Raw genomic sequence first — 15239 nt, 5'->3', positions numbered from 1 at the left:
TTTTTTTTAACCAAAGAAGCAGAAATTTGTAAATAAGTAAATAAGATCAAATCAATTGCCTGATGTGGTTGTGACCTGTCTGCATAAGGATTTTAGCCTTGATTGCTTTGTTTTGCAAGACTCACTCATGGTTTTGTTAACATCAGGCCCGTCCTCTGTCTGGATGTTTCCCAGTTACCTGTCAGAGCAGTTGGGATTACTGTGAGAAGCTTGACATTATGTAAGAAAAGCATATGGCCTGGGTTTTAAAATGAACTGTGTTAAGTGTGGTATTTAGTTTGAAAAATGGGAGGTCTGTTCCTTGAGGTATACATTCAAGCATTCACCATAGAATGATATCTGTGGGATTCTCGCTTAGATTTTTCTTGAAGGAAACAAGGAAATCATGACTTGAGTCAAGAGTCCTGATTTTAGAGTAAGACATATGGTTATTAGATCTCCTAGAGGCAAAGAGATGTAATCCTACTTTTCAAACAAGAAATTGGAGAAACCCAAGGGTGGACCCTGCAGGGGAAATGTGTTCCTTTACTGGGGGTCTATGGAATTTGCAAAGCCCCTGGGTTGATACGCTTGCCTCCTTCCTGAGGCTGGCAATGTGTGAGGCCCCTTTGGACCAGCCACCTTCTCCCAGGATGTTCGCATTCTCTGCTGCCCTAGAGGTCTTTGATAAAGAAGCTTCAAAGTCCTTGACTAGATAATTGTTTAAAATTCTCTGGAGTTTCACATTTGTTTGCAGGGGTCTAACTAAGAGTTTGCCCGAATTGAGCAATGACTTCAATGTGTAACATGTTGATTTTATTAGTACTAATGTACTCTGAATTGTTGAAACGTATCTACTTTCAAAAATACAATGGATGAGCATTAACATAGAAAGGCAAACAGAAAGAGTGCTTTTCCTTGGATGGTGGTTTTAAATGACTTAGGTTTTTGCTGTAAGCGATAAAATTCACATGTGTTCTTGGCATGTAACCCATGGGCCCAGGGGTCTGGGCGGTACACAGCATCTGATTACAACTGTGCAGATGGGGAAATGGTTGAGTGGAAACCTTCAATGTGTGGAAAAATGGATACTTAGTATGGTCCCAACCTGAGGGCAGCACTTCAACATAAAACACACCTATTCACTGTGTGTATATGCATGTGGTTCTGCCTCTTTCCTCCTCTATTATTGTACATTTTCAAAGCTCACCGTGTTGGCACTTCTCTGAAGAGGTCTAAGAGTTTTTATATTGGGTTCTTTAAAACTAGATCTTACACACATCTATTTCCGTAGGTGTTTAGATGAGAAACGTAAAGGGCTTCCTAATTGAAGTTCGCAAGTTACACTAAAAATGCAGTCTGATGACATAGTTTGAAATGCGTAAAACTTAAGAGAAGATTCTGGTCGGTGACTGTGGCCTTTTGGTTTAATAGATGTCTGTCCTTTAATAAAGAAAGTTGAGTTTAATGTAGGCAAAAAATATAGTAACAGCAGCAATTGTAGTAAGAGTATGAAGCAGCTACAGGTTGGTTTTCTGACCGAAGTGGAATTCTGCCCTATTCATTCTTGAGCATGTTCATTCGTGTGTGTATGTATGTGTGTGTGCATGCGTGTGTGTTTCCTTTCATCTCAGTGCAATAGAAGTTGTCTGCTCTAGTCCTCTGGATCCCTTTAGGTGTTTATTTTTAGTTGTTGAAATTGTTCTTAGTCACATCCAACCAATAATAATTTTCGCATGACCTGCATGTTTTAAGGAAACTATTTGGAGCTATTCCTGTATGATATACACACCATGCATTTTTATGCTATGTAAAATTATTATCAGTTGAAAACAAAGATCATACCAGGAAAACATTTCGTTCCTTATTTTAGTGTTAGAATGGGCTTTGGCTTTATTTACTTGAGAAGTCATTTAGAGTGACTCTAAAGAAGGCTTTTTGCCTCTCCTGTTTAAGTGGGGGAAGGGAGAATGCTCTTTCCAGTAGGAGTTAATGAAATTGGACAGTTGGTCACTGGAATGTAACAAAGTCTTCCAAAAGATCAAGATAATGAGGTTTCTTCCCAAACGCCTCTGCAGGTTTTTTTTATTTTTTTTATTATGTTAATCACCATACATTACATCATTAGTTTTTGATATAGTGTTCCATGATTCATTGTTTGCGTATAACACCCAGTGCTCCACGCAGAACATGCCCTCTTTAATACCCATCACCAGGCTAACCCATCCTCCCAACCCCTCCCCTCTAGAACCCTCAGTTTGTTTCTCAGAGTCCATAGTCTCTCATGGTTCGTCTCCCCCTCTGATTTCCCCCCTTCATTCTTCGCCTCCTGCTATCATCTTCTTCTTCTTCTTCTTCTTCTTCCTCTTCTTCTTCTTCTTCTTCTTCTTCTTCTTCTTCTTCTTCTTCTTCTTCTTCTTCTTCTTCTTCTTTCTTCTTCTTCTTCTTTCTTCTTCTTCTTCTTTCTTCTTCTTCTTCTTTCTTCTTCTTCTTCTTCTTCTTCTTTTTAACATATAATTTATTATTTGTTTCAGAGGTACAGATCTGTGATTCAACAGTCTTGCACAATTCACACTGCTCTGCAGGTTTTTTTTAAAGGACAGATGAGCAACTAAAAAATATTTCCCTCTTCAAGAAGGAGTTAATGTTCTTATTTATTATTTTTCTAAAAAAAATGGAAGTAGAAAAAAATCCAATGAGCTTGACCAATCTGACTTGTTTTAAGTAGAGGATATCACTCTGTCAGGGCTTTCTTCTCTGTGAAAGTGCATTTGAAATAAACCTTAAAATGCAGAGAGACAAGAAAACTATTATTCTCTAGATTGTTATATTACTGTTAAACCAAATTTAAAGGGAATCTTGAACAGTGCCATATATCCCATTATTTTGACAATCCATCAATTTATAAAAGTAATCTGAGCACACACTTCAATTTATTAGAGGTAATTGTCCTGGGAATGCTAACACCCAAGCTCAGTAAGATCAATAATAAGCTTATACCTGAATTTGGGGTTATGGTTGAACTTGAATCCAATCTATTTAACTTATTTCTCAACTATTCACATCCTATAAATTGTTTTATTACATATATTCAATAGAATATTTATCTTCTAAAGTTAAATAATCTTGAAGCAAATGCATGTAATTATAATTGATATGATTGTCTGCTTTTTCATCTCTTGACTATTTCAGCACATTTTATGTATTTTTATCAGATGACAACTGATATCCCTTTAATTAACCCACCCTGCAATTAGTTCATGCTGGGCACTTTAGTTGGAACTCAAAGCCCCAGCTTAATAAGCATTTGTTGATTCATAAATAATATTCATGCCTAGTTACTGGAGAAAAATTGCCCAAAGACTTGAGACTTAACAGAGGCTGCGTACTGCATTCTCAACTGGTGTGGCTTCTTGTAAGGTGAAATTTTATAAAAAGAAATTTCACATTTAACTCTTGAAGTGGCTGTCTGGATGAGATTCATGTTGGGTGTTTATTAAATGCTCATTGTGATTCAGGAAATCAGAGAGGACAAGGACTCTGTTCAGAGACACACAACTAAGATGTGGTGTAGTCAGAACCAAAACCCAGGTCAAGTGCCTTTTCAGCTACGCAATACTGACGATGAAAAATGACTAGAGTAAGTGGACATTTACTATTTCTCCAGCCTTAGCTTCTAAATAAAGCTCTCTTCCTAGCCTTGTGACCTTAGGAAAATTCCTTAGACATCTCATGTCTGGGCCACAGACATGTCATCTGTAATGATGGGATAATAACATTATGGTAATTAAATGAACTAATACTTGTGAAGAAAGTAGAACAGTTCCTGACACACAGTGCTAAATAAATGTTGGTTTAAGTAAAATCAATTTATTTCTCAGGCAAATTTTTATACAGTTCAAAAGTGCTTGTTATAAATTATAAGGAGTGAAAAATTATCCTTAAGATGGAGAGAGGAAAGTTGGATTGTGTATATTGAGAGAGAATACACAGAATTCTGTGCATCAACTGAAACAAATGATCTAATTTCTTTAACAAAAAAATTACAAGGATAAAAAAGAAAGGGGAAAGCTCTGATTAAAAGAGTCTATAAGAGACATAACAATCACAAAGTATGGACCTTATTTGATTCCTCACCTAACTAAACCATAACAAAAAAATTGTAGGGGTGCCAGGTGGCTCAGTCAGTAGGCGACCAACTCTTGGTTTCAGCTCACGTCATGATCTCAGGGTCGTGAGATCGAGCCCCACAGCCTGCTCTGTGCTCGGTGCAGAGTCTGTTTGTCCCTCTCCCTCTGCTCTTCCCACCCCGTCTCTCAAATAAATAAAATCTTTTTAAAAAATTGTAAGAGAGGAGAAAAATATACACATCAATTGTATATTTGATAATACTAAAGAATTACTGCTAAAATTTGAAGTGTGATAATGGTATTGTGGCTGTGTTTTTTAAAGGGGTCCCTGTCTTTACAGGCAAATATTTTTTACAGACAAAATGTATAGGTGTCTGGAATTCAATTCAGAATAACTGTGTGTATGTGTAGAAATAGAGATGAAATAAGACTGCTCAAGAGTTTAGAAATATTGAAGCTGGGAGATAGGTATGTGAAGGTTCATTGTACTAGTCTTTATACTTTGATATATGTTTGAAGGTTTCCATGATAAAAAACATTTTAAAACTGAAAAAGAAAGGAAAAAGTCTTCAGTGGAAATATTATTCTCAGTTATTACTGTTATAATCATACCTGACATTCACAGAGTGTATTAGATAAATTATCTTTTATTACTTAAGACAGCTCTGTGAGGTAGTTCCAGTTATAATACCCACTTAACAGATAATAATGTAGCCTCAGTCTCTGTTCTTAACCAGTCTGTCTTCCTGAGGGCATAGATGCCTAAATCAAACAGTTCTCTCCTGACCACTTATAATTGGAAAGTAGGGAGGGAGGGAGGCAGAAGTCAAGAAGGAAGCCAGGAAGGACACATTTCTTTTTTTTTTTAATTTTATTTTATTATGATATATTAATCACCATACATTACATCATTAGTTTTTGATATAGTGTTCCATGATTCATTGTTTGCGTATAACACCCAGTGCTCCATTCAATACGTGCCCTCTTTGATACCCATCACCAGGCTAACCCCTTCCCCCACCCTCCTCCCCTCTAGAACCCTTGGTTTGTTTCTCAGAGTCCATCGTCTCTCATGGTTCTTCTCCCCCTCTAATTTCCCCTTCATTTTTCCCTTCCTACTATCTTCTTTTTCTTTTTTTCTTTTTTTTTGTTTGTTTTTATTTTTTATTGTTATGTTAATCACCATATATTACATCATTAGTTTTTGATGCAGCGTTCCATGATTCATTGTTTGTTCATAACACCCAGTGCTCCATGCAGAACGTGCCCTCCTCAATACCCATCACCAGGCTAACCCATCCCCCCACCCCCCTCCCCTCTAGAACCCTCAGTTTGTTTTTCAGAGTCCATCATCTCTCATGGTTCGTCTCCCCCTCTGACATACTCCCCTTTTCTTCCTCTCCTGTTATCTTCTTCTTTTTCTTTTTTCTTAAAATATGTTGCGTTATTTGTTTCAGAAGTACAGATCTGTGATTCAACAGTCTTGCACAATTCACAGCGCTCACCGTAGCACATACCCTCCCCAATGTCTATCACCCAACCACCCCATCCCTCCCACCCCCACCACTCCAGCAACCCTCAGTTTGTTTCCTGAGATTAAGAATTCCTCATATCAGTGAGGTCATATGATACATGTCTTTCTCTGATTTACTTATTTCACTTAGCATAGTACCCTCTAGTTCCATCCACGTTGTGGCAAATGGCAAGATTTCATGGTTTTTTGATGGCTGCATAATATTCCATTGTATATATATACCACTTCTTCTTTATCCATTCGTCTGTTGATGGACATCTTGGCTCTTTCCATAGTTTGGCTATTGTGGACACTGCTGCTATAAACATTGGGGTACACAGACCCTTTCAGATCCCTACATTTGTATCTATGGGATAAATACCCAATAGTGCAATTGCTGGGTCTCATGGTAGTTCTATTTTCAACTTTTTGAGGAACCTCCATACTGTTTTCCAGAGTGGCTGCACCAGCTTGCATTCCCACCAACAGTGTAGGAGGGTTCCCCTTTCTCCACATCCCCGCCAACATCTGTCAATCCCTGACTTGTTAATTTTAGCCATTCTGACTGGTGTGAGGTGGTATCTCATTGAGGTTTGATTTGGATTTCCCTGATGCCGAGTGATATTGAGCACTTTTTCATGTGTCTGTTGGCCATTTGGATGTCTTCTTTGGAAAAATGTCTGTTCATGTCTTCTGCCCATTTCTTGATTGGATTATTTATTCTTTGGGTGTTGAGATTGATAAGTTCTTTATAGATTTTGGATACTAGCCCTTTATCTGATAGGTCATTTGCAAATATCTTCTCCCATTCTGTCACCTGTCTTTTGGTTTTGTTGGCCGTTTCCTTTGCTGTACAAAAGCTTTTTATCTTTTTTTTTTTTGAGGATGATATAAACTTTTATTTTATTTTATTTTTTTGTTTTATTGTGTTAGTCACCATACAGTACATCATTAGTTTTTGATGTGGTGATCCACGATCCATTGTTTTTGTATAACACCCAGTGCTCCATGCAGTACCTGCCCTCCTTGGTACCCATCACCAGGCTAACCGATCCCCCTTCCCCCCTCCCCTCTAAAACCCTGTTTGTTTCTCAGAGTCCATAGTCTGTCATGGTTCATCTCTCCCTCCGATTCCCCCCCCCTTCATTTTTCCCTTCCTTCTAATGTCCTCCATACTATTCCTTTTGTTCCACAAATAAGTGAAACCATATGATAATTGACTTTCTCTGCTTGACTGATTTAACTTAGCATAATCTCCTCCAGTCCCATCCATGTTGATGTAAAAGTTGGGTATTCATCCTTTCTGATGGCTGAGTAATATTCCATTGTATATATGGACCACATCTTCTTTATCCATTCAACTGTTGAAGGGCATCTCTGCTCTTTCCACAGTTTGGCTATTGCAGACATTGCTGCTATGAACATTGGGGTACATATGGCCCTTCTTTTATCTACATCTGTGTCTTTGGGGTAAATACCCAGGAGTGCAATTGCTGGGTCATAGGGTAGCTCTATTTTTAAATTTTTGAGGAACCTCCACACTGTTTTTCCAAAGTGGCTGTACCAACTTTCGCTCCCACCAAGAGTTTAAGAGGGTTCCCCTTTCTCCACAACCTCTCCAAAATTTGTTGTTTCTTTCCCTGTCATTTTTGCCATTCTTAACTTGTGTAAGGTGGTATCTCAATGTGGTTTTAATTTGAATTTCCCTGATGGCTAATGATGAACATTTTTTTCATGTGTCTGTTAGCCATTTGTATGTCTTCTTCAGAGAAGTGTCTTTTCATATCTTCTGCCCATTTTTTGACTTGATTATTTGTTTTTTGGGTGTTGAGTTTGAGAAGTTCTTTATAGATCTTGGATACCAGCCCTTTATCTGGAGTGTCATTTGCAAATATCTTCTCCCATTCTGTGGGTTGCCTCTTTGTTTTGGTGACTGTTTCCTTTGCTGTACAGAAGCTTTTTACCTTGATGAAGTCCCAGAAGTTCATTTTTGCTTTTGTTTCACTAGCTTTTGGAGATGTATCTTGAAAGAAGTTTCTGTGGGCAATGTCAAAGAGGTTACTGCCTATGTTCTCCCCTAGGATTTTGATGGATTCCTGTCTCACATTGAGGTCTTTCATCCATTTTGAGTTTATCTTTGTGTATGGTGTTAGAGAATGGTCGAGTTTCATTCTTTTGCATGTAGCTGTCCAATTTTCCCAGCACCATTTATTGAAGAGACTGTCTTTTTTTCCATTGCATATTTTTTCCTGCTTTGTCGAAGATTATTTGACCATAGAGTTGAGGGTCCATATCTGGGTTCTCTGTTCTGTTCCATTGGTCTCTATGTCTTTTTGTACCAGTACCATGCTGTCTTGGTGATCACAGCTTTGTAATATAGCTTGAACTCGGGCAATGTGATGCCCCCAGCTTTGTTTTTCTTTTTCACCATTTCCTTGGCGATTCGGGGTCTTGTCTGATTCCATACAAATTTTAGGATTGTTTGTTCTGGCACTTTGAAAAATGTCATTGGAATTTTGATCGGGATGGCATTGAAGGTATAGATTGCTCTGGGTAGCATAGACATTTTAACAATGTTTATTCTTCTGATCCATGAGCATGGAATATTTTTCCATCTTTTTGTGTCGTCTTCAATTTCTTTCATGAGTGTTCTGTAGTTCCTAGAGTATAGATCCTTTACCTCTTTGGTTAGGTTTATTCCGAGTTATCTTATGGTTTTTGGTGCTATTGTAAATGGAATCGTTTCTCTAATTTCTCTTTCTACAGTTGCGTTGTTAATGTATGAGAAAGCAACTGATTTCTGTGCATTGATTTTGTATCCTGCCACATTACTGAATTGCTGTATGAGTTCTAGTAATTTGGGGGTGGAGTCTTTTGGGTTTCCCACATAAAGTATCATGTCGTCTGCGAAAAGAGAGAGTTTGACTTCTTCTTTGCCAATTTGAATACATTTTATTTCTTTCTGTTGTCTGATTTTTGTTGCTAGGACTTCTAGTACTATGTTGGACAATAGTGGTGAGAGTGGGTGTCCTTGACGTGTTCCTGATCTTAAGGGAAAGGCTCTCAGCTTTTTCCCATTGAGAATGATATTCGCTGTGGGTTTTTCATAGATGGATTTTGAACTTGAGGAATGTTCCCTCTATCCCTATACTCTGAAGAGTTTTAATCAAGAAAGATGTTGTATGTTGTCAAATGCTTTTTCTGCATCAATTGAGAGGACCAGATGGTTCTTCTCCCTCTTATTAATGTGTTCTATCACACTGATTGATTTGTGAATGTTGAACCACGCTTGCGTCCCGGGGATAAATCCCACTTGGTCATGGTGGATGATCCTTTTAATGTATTGTTGGATCCTATTAGCTAGGATTTTGTTGAGGATTTTGGAATCCATATTCATCAGGGATATCGGTCTGAAATTCTCCTTTTTGATGGGGTCTTTGCCTGGTTTGGGGATTAAGGTAATGCTGGCCTCATAGAATGAGTTTGGAAGTTTTCCTTCTGTTTCTCTTTTTTGAAACAGCTTCAGTAGAATAGGTATTATTTCTTCTTTGAATGTTTGGTAGAATTCCCCAGGGGATCCATCAGGCCCTGGACTCTTGTTTTTTGGGAGGTTTTTGATCACTGCTTCAATCTCGTTACTGGTTATTGGCCTATTCAGGTTGTCGGTTTCTTCCTGTTTCAGTCTTGGCAGCTTATAGGGTTCCAGAAAGGCCTCCATTTCATCCAGATTGCTCAGTTTCTTGGCATATAGTTGTTGATAACAATTTCTAATAATTGTTTCTATTTCCTTGATGTTAGTCGTGATCTCTCCCCTTTCATTCATAATTTTATTAATTTGCGTCCTTTCTCTTTTCTTTTGGATAAGTCTGGCCAGTGGTTTATCGATCTTATTAATTCTTTCAAAGAACCAGCTTCTAGTTTCGTTGATCTGATCTACTGTTTTTCTGGTTTCTAATTCATTGATCTCTGCTCTAATTTTAATTATTTCTCTTCTCCTGTGTGGCTCAGGCATCATTTATTGCTTTTTCTCTAGTTCTTTAAGGTGTAGAGTTAGTTGGTGAATTCGGAATTTTTCTATTTTTTTGAGTGAGGCTTGGATGGCTATGTATTTCCCTTTTAGGACCGCCTTTGCAGTATCCCATAGGTTTTGGACCGATGTGTTTTCATTCTCATTGATTTCCATGAAGTGTTTAAGTTCTTCTTTGACTTCCTGGTTGACCCAAACATTCTTGAGCAGAGTGGTCTTTAGCTTCCAAGTGTTTGAATTTCTGCCAAATTTTTTCTTGTGATTGAGTTCCAGTTTTAAAGCACTGTGGTCTGAGAATATGCAAGGAATAATCTCAATCTTTTGGTATCGGTTGAGACCTGATTTGTGACCCAGTATGTGGTCTATTCTGGAGAAAGTTTCATGTGTGCTCGAGAAGACTGAGTATTCTGTTGTTTTAGGGTGGAATGTTCTGTAAATATCTATGAGGTCCATCTGGTCCATTGTATCATTCAAAGCTCTTGTTTCCTTGTTGATTTTCTGCTGAGATGATCTGTGCATTGCTGAGAGTGGAGTATTGAGGTCTCCTACAGTTAACATATTGTTATCAATATGACTCTTTATTTTGGTTAACAGTTGGCTTATGTAGATGGCTGCTCCCATGTTAGGGGCATAGATATTTACAATTGTTAGATCTTCGTGCTGGATAGACCCTTTAAGAATGATTTAGTGTCCTTCTGTGTCTCTAATTACAGACATTAGTTTAAAATCTAATTTGTCTGATATAAGAATTGCTACCCCAGCTTTCTTTTGAGGTCTGCTGGCATGGAAGATGGATCTCCATCCCTTCACTTTCAGTCTGGATGTATCTTTAAGTTCAAAACAAGTCTCTTGTAAGTAGCACATGGATGGGTCCTGTCTTTTTATCCAGTCTGCAACCCTGTGCCATTTTATGGGAGCATTTAGGCCATTCACATTGAGAGTGATTATTGAAAGATATGAATTGTCATCATGTTGCCTGTGAAGACCTTGTTTTCATAGATTGTCCCTGTAAATTTCTGTTGTATATCACTATTGGGGTCTTTCTCCTTTTATAGAACCCCCCCTTAATATTTCTTGCAGGACCGGCTTAGTGGTCACATATTCTTTCAGTTTCTGCTGGTTGTGGAAGCTCTGCATCTCTCCATCCATTCTAAATGACAGCCTTGCCGGATAAAGTATTCTTGGCTGCATGTTCTTCTCATTTAGTACCCTGAATATGTCTTGCCAGGCCTTTCTGGCTTGCCGGGTCTCTGTGGATAGGTCTGACGTTATTCTGATGTTCCTCCCTCTGTACATAAGGAATCTCTTCCCCCTAACTGCCTTTAAGATTGTTTCCTTGGTTCTAAGATTTGCAAGTTTTACTATTACATGCTGGGGTGTTAGCCTGTTTTCCTTGATCTTGGGAGGGGTCCTCTCTGCCTCTAGGACACAAATGTTTGTTTCATTCCCCAGTTTAGGGAAGTTCTCAGCTACGATTTGCTCAAATACATCTTCTAGTCCTCTCTTTCTCTCCACTCCCTCTGGGATTCCAATTATTCTGACATTGGAACGCTTCATGGTGTCACTTATTTCTCTGATTCTATTTTCATGGATTCTGAGTTGTTTTCCCCTGGCCTCCTCTTTTCCCTTTTTATCTATTATATTGTCTTCCAGGTCGCTTATTCGTTCTTCTGCCTCAGTTACCCTAGCTGTTAGATTATCTAGATTGGATTGGATCTCATTGATAGCATTTTTAAGTTCTGCCAATTCAGCTTTCATTTCTGCCCTTAGAGACTCTATGTTGCCATTAATTGATTTCTCCATTCTAGCCATTGTCTTCACAATTGCTAGCCTGAATTCCATCTCTGACATCTTGGTTATATCTGCATCCATTTGTAAATCTGCAGCATAAGTCATAATCTCTGAGTCTTTTCTATTTTGGGGGTTTATCTTCCTAGTCATTCTGTTGATGGGTGGTTGAGGGAATGTATAGAGTCCAAATTATTGACCAGAACCCAAGCAAGACGCACCTGTTTTCTAGGGACCTTAGGGTTGCTGGCCTCTTGTTTTCCCAGCCTGTCTTCTGGGGGAGGGGCCTGCTGCACTGTTACTCAGGCAACCCTGTTTGGGCAGAGTTCCCCTGCCCCCCTGTGGCGGGGGATGGGCTCAGTGGGAATCAGTTTTGGGGGCTTTTGTTCTCTGGTGGCTTTCCCTGGTGGCTTTCCGTGTCTTTTCCGCAAGTCAGAGCAGAAGAGACTGTTTCCAGCCTTCTGCCTCAGAGCAGAGATATAGCAGTCTGTTCTTCAGTGAGCTCTCCAGGCCACACTGTCTCCATTTCTGTCCGTGCTGCTATAAACTGCAGTGTCCTGGGTTGTGCGCCCCTCCGCAGCGCCACCAGTCTTGCCTCCAGGTCAGGGCACGTCTCTACCCTTTGTGCTTCTAAAACCGACAGCCGCGCCCAGTTCACACACGCGACCCCGCTGCTCTGGGTTTCTGTCCGGGGACTGCCCTAAAGTCCTTTCCCTGCCGCTACCAGTCTGCGAGTCTGTGCCCCATCCCCAGCGAGCGAGGCTGTCGCTCACCGGCGATGTAGGATCCCCATGGCCAGGCTCCCTCCTGCTGCCGTTTATCCTCTGATATCTGCCCATGGAATCACGGCTCCCCACTTTGTACCTCGAAACCAACCACCTGCGATATTCTGTTTGTACAGATGCAGATCTTCTTACATCTCAGGCTGGTTTCATGGGTGCTCAGAGTGGTCTGGTAGATATCCTGCTCAATTCCGGGGACCAGTTGAAATAGGGTCCCCTACTCCTCCACCATCCTTCCTTCCCCCAAAAGCTTTTTATCTTGATGAAGTCCCAGTAGTTCATTTTTGCCCTTGCTTCCCTTGCCTTTGGTGATGTTTCTAGGAAGAAGTTGCTGCAGCTGAGGTCCAAGAGGTTGCTGCCTGTGGTCTTCTCTAGGATTTTGATCGATTCCTATCTCACATTTAGGTCTTTCATCCATTTTGAGTATTTTTGTGTGTGGTGTAAGGAAATGGTCCACTTTCATTCTTCTGCGTGTGGCTGTCCAATTCTCCCAACGCCATTTGTTGAAGAGACTGTCTTTTTTCCATTGGACATTCTTTCCTGCTTTGTCAAAGATGAGTTGACCATAGAGTTGAGGGTCCATTTCTGGGCTCTCTATTCTGTTCCATTGATCTATGTGTCTGTTTTTGTGCCAGTACCATACTGTCTTGATGATGACAGCTTTGTAATAGAGCTTGACGTCCAGAATTGTGATGCCACCAGATTTGCTTTTTTTTTTTTTTTTCAACATTCCTCTGGCTATTCGGGGTCTTTTCTGGTTCCATACAAATTTTAGGATTATTTGTTCCATTTCTTTGAAAAAAGTGGATGGTATTTTCACAGGGATTGCATTAAACTTGTAGATTGCTCTAGGTAGTATTGACATCTTCACAATATTTGTTCTTCCAATCTGTGAGCATGGAATGTTTTTCCATTTCTTTGTGTCTTCCTCAATTTCTTTCATGAGTATTTTATAGTTTTCTGAGTACAGATCCTTTGCGTCTTTGGTGAGATTTATTCCTTGGTATCTTATGGTTTTGGGTGCAATTGTGAATGGGATTGACTCCTTAATTTCTCTGTCTTCTGTCTTGTTGTTGGTGTATAGAAATGCAACTGATTTCTGGGCATTGATTTTATATCCTACCACTTTACTGAATTCCTGTATGAGTTCTGACAGTTTTGGGGTGGAGTCTTTTGGGTTTTCCACATAGAGTATCATATCATCTGCAAAGAGTGAGAGTTTGACTTCTTCTTTGCCAATTTGGATGCCTTTTATTTCTTTTTGTTGTCTGATTGCTGTGGCTAGGATTTCTAGTACTATATTGAATAGCACTGGTGATAGTGGACATTCCTGCCGTGTTCCTGACCTTAGGGGGAAAGCTCTCAGTTTTTCCCCATTGAACATGATATTCACTGTGGGTTTTTCATAGATGGCTTTTATGTTATTGAGGTATGTACCCTCAATCCCTACACTCTGAAGAGTTTTAATCAAGAAAGGATGCTATACTTTGTCAAATGCTATTTCTGCATTTATTGAGAGGATCATATGGTTCTTGTTCTTTCTTTTATTAATGTAGTGTATCACATTGATTGGTTTGTGAATGTTGAACCAACCTTGCAAGCCAAGGATAAATCCCACTTGGTCATGGTGAATAATCCTTTTAATGTACTGTTGGATCCTATTGGCTAGTATTTTGGTGTTTCAATCCATGTTCATCAGGGATATTGGTCTGTAATTCTCCTTTTTGATGGGGTCTTTGATTTTGGGATCAAGGTAATGCTGGCCTCATAAAATGAGTTTGGAAGTTGTCCTTCCATTTCTATTTTTTGGAACAGTTTCAGAATAGATATTATGTTTGGTAGAATTCCCCTGGGAAGCCATCTGGCCCCGGGCTCTTGTTTGTTGGGAGATTTTTGATGACTGCTTCAATTTCCTTAGTGGTTATGGGTCTGTTTGGGTTTTCTATTTGTTCCTGGTTCAGTTTTGGTAGTTTATACATCTCTAGGAATGCATCCATTTCTTCCAGGTTATCTAATTTGCTGGCATATAGTTGCTCATAATATGTTCTTATAATTGTTTGTATTTCTTTGGTGTTGGTTGTAATCTTTCCTCTTTCATTCATGATTTTATCTATTTGGGTCATTTCTCTTTTCTGTTTGATAAATCTGGCCAGGGGTTTATCAATCTTATTAATTCTTTCAAAGAACCAGCTCCTGGTTTCATTGATCTGTTCTACTGTTCTTTTGGTTTCTATTTCATTGATTTCTGCTCTGATCTTTACTATTTCTCTTCTTCTGCTGGGTTTAGGCTTTATTTGCTGTTCTTTCTCCAGCTCCTTTAGGAGTAGGGTTAGGTTGTGTATTTGAGACCTTTCTTGTTTCTTGAGAAAGGCCTTGTATTGCTATATGCTTTCCTCTCAGGACCACCTTTGCTGCATCCCAAAGATTTTGAATAGTTGTGTTTTCATTTTCATTGGTTTCCATGAATTTTTTAAATTCCTCTTTAATTTCCTGGTTGACCCATTCATTCTTTAGTAGGATGCTCTTTAGCCTCCATGTATTTGAGTTCTTTCTGACTTTCCTCTTGTGATTGAGTTCTAGTTTTAAAGCATTGTGGTCCACTAATATGCAGGGAATGATCCAGGTTGAGACCTGATTTGTGACCTAGGATGTGATCTATTCTGGAGAATGTTCCATGGGCACTAGAGAAGAATGTGTATTCTGTTGCCTTGGGATGGAATGTTCTGAATATATCTGTGAAGTCCATTTGGTCCACTGTGTCATTTAAAGCCTTTATTTCTTTGTAGATCTTTTGCTTAGATGATCTGTCCATTTCAGTGAGGGGGGGTGGGTGCTAAAGTCCCCTACTATTATTGTATTGTTGTCAATGTGTTTCTTTGCTTTTGTTATTAATTGGCTTATATAAGTGGCTGCTCCCATGTTAGGGGCATAGATATTTACAATTGTTAGATCTTCTTGTTGGATAGACCCTTTAAGAAGGAGATAGTGTCCTTCCTCATCTCTTATTATAGTCTTCGTTT

This window comes from Eumetopias jubatus, unplaced genomic scaffold (assembly GCF_037043125.1).
Source record: "Eumetopias jubatus isolate StellerSeaLion01/CBP00866 unplaced genomic scaffold, mEumJub1_p1.0 scaffold_6, whole genome shotgun sequence".
In the NCBI taxonomy this organism is placed as follows: Eukaryota; Metazoa; Chordata; class Mammalia; order Carnivora; family Otariidae; genus Eumetopias; species Eumetopias jubatus.
Note: the sequence above shows the minus strand (reverse complement) of the source record.